This window comes from Melospiza georgiana, chromosome 4 (genome assembly GCF_028018845.1).
Source record: "Melospiza georgiana isolate bMelGeo1 chromosome 4, bMelGeo1.pri, whole genome shotgun sequence".
In the NCBI taxonomy this organism is placed as follows: Eukaryota; Metazoa; Chordata; class Aves; order Passeriformes; family Passerellidae; genus Melospiza; species Melospiza georgiana.
This window is the reverse complement of record NC_080433.1, coordinates 20,674,768-20,681,344: the sequence shown is the minus strand read 5'-3', so window position 1 is coordinate 20,681,344 and position 6,577 is coordinate 20,674,768. Positions and strand designations below refer to the sequence as shown.

General features: G+C 45.2%; 1 pseudogene; it reads right to left on the bottom strand.

Annotated features, from left to right (window-relative positions):
* Positions 1-2,362: 2,362 nt before the first annotated feature.
* LOC131082456 (splicing factor Cactin-like) lies at positions 2,363-4,492 on the bottom strand (annotated as a pseudogene).
* Positions 4,493-6,577: the final 2,085 nt, after the last annotated feature.

Sequence of the window (6,577 nt, the reverse complement as noted above, 5' to 3'; positions counted from 1 at the left end):
GCCTTGTCCAAGAGAAAGCATAATTACAATTTTCTTGCTATTCAACAGCCTTCTTGAAAAATGGCACAAAAATTGCATTGGTTAGAAACCAGTGAAAATAATATACCAGTGAAGTTATGTATGAGAAATGAAACAAAAGAATGATGTGAGCAATTGGTTGATCTTTTTATAGTATGGCTGAAAATGCATCTTCCAAACTACACAAATTGGAAGAGTCTGAGAAGGCCCAGGAGGGTATTCTGTCATTCCAAGCCATGTGTCCCTTGTCTAATTCTTGTCATATTCTCATGGATTTGTCTTCAGATCCCCGTGTGAGCAGCTGATTAGCAAAGCATCAATTCTGCTATCAAATAAGTGATGCCTCCGAATGCTAATAGATACATCTTCATTTGAAATATTTCTCCTCAAAAGAGCCTCAATAAGGAAATCTAAGTGAGAGTTACTGATGAATGATTTGCACTGTTCTTTTGAAATGCTGCCTAAAAAATCTGTATATTCTTGTTTTAGCTTAGGAAAAATATAAGGGATCAAAATTGGACTTTTTCTATAAAAACTCTCATTAGGGCTGCCTGTGTATGAAGGTGTGTGCCTCTGGAGTTGGACCACAATATGTACTCTTTTTTTAGCCCAGTCTTGTGAGACCTTTTGCGGATAGCAATGAGGGGAATAAATTGCAAAGATCTAAGCCCTTGCTTTAACCTATCCCACAGTGAGCACTAGGGATGTCTGGTCAAGATATAGGAAAGAGCTTTCAAACACACTTTTTCACAGGTATTTTTTAATGTCTCTTTGAAAACTTGTGCTGGATGTTAGCAAGGGTTGCTTCCTGCTGTCAGTTTTATTGTTTCAGCCACGATTTGAAATGCTAAAATATTATTAAAGAGGTTTCTAAGCACTATTTCTAATTCAACCAGAGTTAGGAAATTCTGTTTCTCTACTTGGATGTTCCTGAAACTTCTAGCCCCAAACTGCAGATGCAAGTCTGCATGAGATGAATTATTTTACAACTCGTAGTATATCAATCTTGGAGGATCCATGAACTCCTTCTGAGAGGCCATAAAAGATAATTATGATCAGGCTGAAGTGCCCTAAACAGATTTGCATTTCCACTGGAAGGAGTATAAGGATCTACAAATAAAAAAAAAAAAACAAACCCTTGAATGAGTGCCTTAAATAACTCTGCCTACAAGGAACTCATCATGTCTAAAGTTTATCTTCAGTCATGATTTATGTATTGGGACAGCAGCTGGACTTAGTTTTGGTTTTTGTTCTGTACCCCTGAGCTGATTCTCTAATTATGATGGTTCTTCTCTCAGACAGGTGTTAATTTTGGTTTTTTTCCTCTCTGCCTGGGCACTGAGGTTAATTTCTGCTGCTCTATAAAACCTGTTTGAAATTAGCCAGTAAGTCCTAAAGCTATTGGAGGTGAGAGGGGCTCTGTGTGTGTGTGCCCATGCACATGTGTAGATGTGTTAATAAGCTGCTTAAGCTTCATTTCCTTACAGAACAAAAGTAACAACCTGAGAAATTCTGACTAAAAATTATTTTTTTAATTGAATAGCTGTAGAAACAGACAATTGGATCAATTAAGCAGCCTATTGTCTTAATCAGAGTTGTCTTATCTCTCTAGGAGAGTAACTACATATCTTAGCGTTTAGGCAAATGACTTTTGACAAAATTTAGGATCATTTATAATAAACAATACTAAAATCTGAAATTAATGATCTTTGACAGAAAAATAATACACTTAATTTCAACAGAATACCAAACTGATAAAATCTAATTTAAGAGTACTTAGACCTAAAAGTAATAAAATTTTGCTAAGTAATTAAAGTGTTGCTAAGATCAGGTAAAGTATCTATAATAGTTTAATATCTATAAATGTTTCAACTTATTTTGATACTATTAATACAAAAGATACTGAGAATTTGAACAATGCATGCTTAAAGTCAAAACGGAATGATTTTCCTGAAAGAATTACAAGGAGGGTGTGGTAAAGTCATTGTAATTGAATGCGATGTAGATATGTGCATAGATATGAGCTTAAATTTTTAATTATTGCAGTAAAAGCTAGCAGCATTGCAACTGTGTCATGGTGTTCACAAACAGTTTTGAATTCCTCCAAAACTGTAAAAACTTTAAAAATCACCTTTTTTTAAAGATCTCATGGCTAAAACAACCCTTATTTTATTTATACCTGAGTCTCAGGGTCCTTCATGATAAATGCAAGGACAGGGAGAAGCCTCAGGAACATGCCCAGTGCAGGGCGAGGCCTTGGGGCCCTGCCTGAAGCAATGGCTGTGCTGTGAGATGGTGCCCCCTGCCCACCCCTGGCAGGGGTCTGAGGGCACTGAGCAGCCCCTCACCAGCCATACTGGTACCGCCTGAAGTGGAACCAGAGCTGGAAGATGCCATTGGCAAACTGGCAGCAGAAGCCATTGCGGTAGAATACTCCCACTCCCTGCTGACAATCTTGAAGGTGATGTCCTCATAGGGTGGCCTGGCATGGAAGCGTGGGATGGCGAAGTCCTTGCTGTCCTGGCAGGCCTCCAGGAAGTACTCGGGCACTGAGTGCTTGTCAATGAGGTCAAGGTAGAAGATGTTGAACTTATAGCCCTGCACGGTCTTGGGTGGGGGGTTGTCAGTGTTGTAGTGGGTCTGGCTGTACTTGTTCCACTCGAAGCCTGTGTGCACACGGTTGAAGAAGCAGGGTTTGTGTGGCTGGTACTTGTCAGCCCACAGATAGGCCTGGCCTGTGAGCGGCATCTCCACGCTGAGCTGCACCTCGTCTGTGCCTGTGCCCTCCTTAGCCTTATGGAAGATGATGTTGTGGGTGTTCTCTGAAGCACTGCCTGTCACCTGGAGCTGCTGGTGCAGGAGCAGTAGCTGGTGCATGTCCTCCTCAGCCTCCAGCATGTGGGCATTGCAGGGCAGCTTGTTGGGGCCAGGTGGCCAGGGACTGTACTTGCCAACATCATAATCATCGGGTTCTGCTGGACCAGATCCTCCTCCATCAGCACAGCCTCTGCCTCTCCCTTGGCCTGTGTCCTGCTCTGGCTCTGAGGATGGCCCTGGCTGTGCCTTGAGACTCTCCTCTGGATCCAGCCTGTTGCTGAGGGAAGCTGGCTCCCGCTTGATGGTGGGCAAGAGTGGTTCACACCCCACACCCTGCTCTTGCTTCAGCTTGTAGAGCTTCTGACGTAGCGTGTCCTGGTGCCGCTCCTGTAACCTGGCCCGAGCCATGTCAGCCTTCAGCTGCTGCAGAAGGCTCTCCTAGTACCCGGTGTCCAGGTTGGGCCATTGCTCTCAGTGCCCTGGTACAGTTGCAGCTGGTTATAGGTCTTCCCTTTAAACACAGCCTGAACATCTGAGCTGACTGAGGCATTGACACCATCACGACGCTCCCCTGGTCCTCCTTTGCTAGAGGCCTCCAGCTCGCGGAGCTTGGCTATCTCGTCCTCTGTGATGATGATCATGTCCCTCCAGAAGTCCGTGTTCTTCCCTTGCTCCAGCTCCATGTACAACTGGATGTCCTCCACCAGGTCCTCCATGTCAGAGATGGTCAAGCCGTCTAGGAAGGTGTAGGGCTCATGCATCTCCACAGCCAGGTCATTGTCCTCTGCACTGATGTACTTGGCCAGAAGATCAATGGGTTTTGCCCTCCCATCCCGAATCCGGATCTTAGACCGCAGCTCAGCCTGCTGCAAGTGGAAGTTGTCCTCCTGCTCTTCCCAGGTTTTGAAGTGCTCTGCCTCTTTCTCCCACTGCAGCATGTCCAGCTCCTGCTCTTGCATGGCTTTTTCTTGCTCCAGATGCAGCTGCTTCGCCTTCTGCGGCTCCAGGTGATTGTACTTCTGGATTCGCTTGATCCTCTCCTTCAGGTCCTTCTCATCCAGATGGCTGATCCCTTTCTTTTCCAGGGCCTTGCTCCAGATGAATGTGCCCAGCAGGTTATTGTCCCTGGAAGGATTGTCAGTGTTGGTGTAGCCCATGTACTCCTTATCCCAGCCCATCTTCTTTCATTTCTTTCTCTCCTTGGCCTCCTTCTTGGCCAACCTCTGTGCTCGCTTCTCCTTGGGTGTCTCCAGGGCCTTCAGCAGAGCTGCCTGTTTCTTCTCTTCTTCCTTCAGGCTCAGCTGCTCCCCCAGCCCCTCCTGGAGACATGGTGGGGTGGGGGAGCTGATTGAGGACACAGAGGACTTGGGTCCACCCCTTCTGTGGTGCCACTCCTGGCTCCATGCTGCCCTGCCCCGCTTGCACTCCAGGCTGGAGCTGGAGGAGCAGCCCTGGGACCATGAGCACTGTTTCCTCCAGTCCTTATGGTGCTGGTCCTGGCTGCAGCCTCATTTCTTCTTTTTCCATTTCTGTCTCTCATCCCCAGAGTCTGAGCCCAAGCTTGGCTCCCAGTGCTGGCCCTGACTCCAGCTCTTGCTCTGGCTGTGGTGTAGCTGCCCACAGCTCCCAGACTGCAAAAGCCCCTGACCCTGCTCATGGTCCCGTTCTTTGTCCAGGTCCCTTTCCTGCTCTGAGTGTCTGCCTCGAGCTGGGCTGCACAGCCTGGAGCCCATTGGCAGCAGCAGCTCTGCTCTAGGGCCTTGCTGCTTGGGTCCTGCTCCACTGGCTGGTTCTTGTCTGTGCTTGTTTTGTGTTGTCTCACAGCAGGTCTGTAGCTGTAGTCTTTTGTCACTTTGTTGTCTCAGTTTGAAAAGACAGGTGTTTGCTAAGGAAAGTAGGAGCCTCTATTGAAATGGAAAATGTAAACCCTCTCCTTCTGAATATTGTAATTTTGAAATTAAGGGGCTCTCAGGCAAAAATATGGGAGTAAGGATAATAGTTTTCATTAGAAAAAATTAAAATACAGTAATACAAAACAACACTGACAGAGTCAGAATATGGCCTGACACCCTGTGGGTCAGAGTGTTGGTAGCAGTCCCATTAAACGGTGGCTGCAGTGCTCCTGGAGTGATAGATGTGGTTCTGTTGAAGCAGTGATCTTATAGAAGGGTGTTGTTTTCCTCTGAAGATCCAGTGGTGTTGTGGATGGGCCTGGTCTTCTTCTTCCAGTGGACAGCTGCTCCTCTGGGAATCCAGTGGGAAAAGGCTGGCTGTGGTGTTCCAAATCTCAGATTATATCCAGGTAGGAATGCTTGGCTCCTCCCTCTGGGCAGAGCATCTCCCAATGGGATGCTGTAATTTTATCAGTTGTGCAGTGGTGCTCAATGGCCCATTAACAGAAGATATCTCCTGGAGGGCCCCCGGCAGGAAGATTGGTTGTGGAAGAGATAAAGAAAACTGTTCGACATTGTCTTAACAGGTGGCCTGCTTAACAGCAGGTACCTGCGTCACTTCTAGCAGATGCCAATAGGATACACACCCCCAGCCACATCCTGCATTTGCAACCTGAGACATTTGTAAATTCAGTTTCTGAGTTTTGTCTCACTGCAGGCTGTGGCTCATTGCACACCTTACTGCAACATTATGGCACTCATCCAGTTGTGTTTGGGTGGGTTGTTTTTTTTTACTATGTATTGTCAAATTTACAGACCTTTGTCCAATCTGTCATGGACTGAGAACTGCCAGAACCATTATTGCAAACTCTAAATGCCCATACTTACTATAGAGTAAAATTGTTTGCAAGCAAATGTGGTTTTTTTGCCAACAGACCCATAGAACTGGGGTCATTTCAGCAAACTTTTTTCCTTTCATGTATGACTCTAGGTGATTTTATATAAGTGAGTCAAATATGGTTTTTATCTTTTAAGTTACTTTTACTTTAATAGTTACTAGCTGGCTAACTTTTTTTCTCCAAGGGGAATATCAGTGTTTCTTTTTCTGGTAATGTGTAGCTGATGGGATTGTATCTTAATGCCCTGCCTTAGCCATGAAGGGGAATCCCAGGATGCAAAGCTCTGGCATGGGTAAAATGAGTTCCTCACTGGGGATAGTCTGCAAGGCATATGCTCCCAAGTTGGTTAAATGTCTCAAATAACATCTCCCTTGCTATTTGATTCGGGGGAAACAGTCTTGGCTCTCTTTGCAGGGGCTCTGATGATGTGCGTCAGTGGGGAAATTTGAGGAGGTAAATGACCACAGTTCATCAGCAGCTCTTCTTTTACATCATGTTTCTGATCAGCGGGTATGCTTCTCCTGATGAGCTGCAAATGTGTACTTAATATTATATTAGCTATTAAATCCCAAAGTCAACAGTGTCCCTGGTAAGTTCAGAACATTTAAAACATTACTCTGTATTTAAAAAAAGGCAGTATTTTTTTTTTCAGTGTAAAAGAAGCCTTATTAAAATATTTACAGATATTTTTATGATGCTGTATTGTTTTCCAAAAGCAGTGATCAACTGTGATGGATATGTTTGTCTGTCGTCATTCTCCACCCCCTGTAGCCTCCAATTCCTCTCCAAGAGGAGAAAGTGTTTCTCCTTTTCCAGATCTGGAGAAGGCTCAGACTTTTAATGCTCTAAGTGTGCACTGGAGCCTGGGGACCTAAAGCAGATGTGGAGGCTGTTGGGGCACTGTGGTCCCCTTGCAGTGGGGTGAAGGGGATTGTCATGTGAATATCCCAT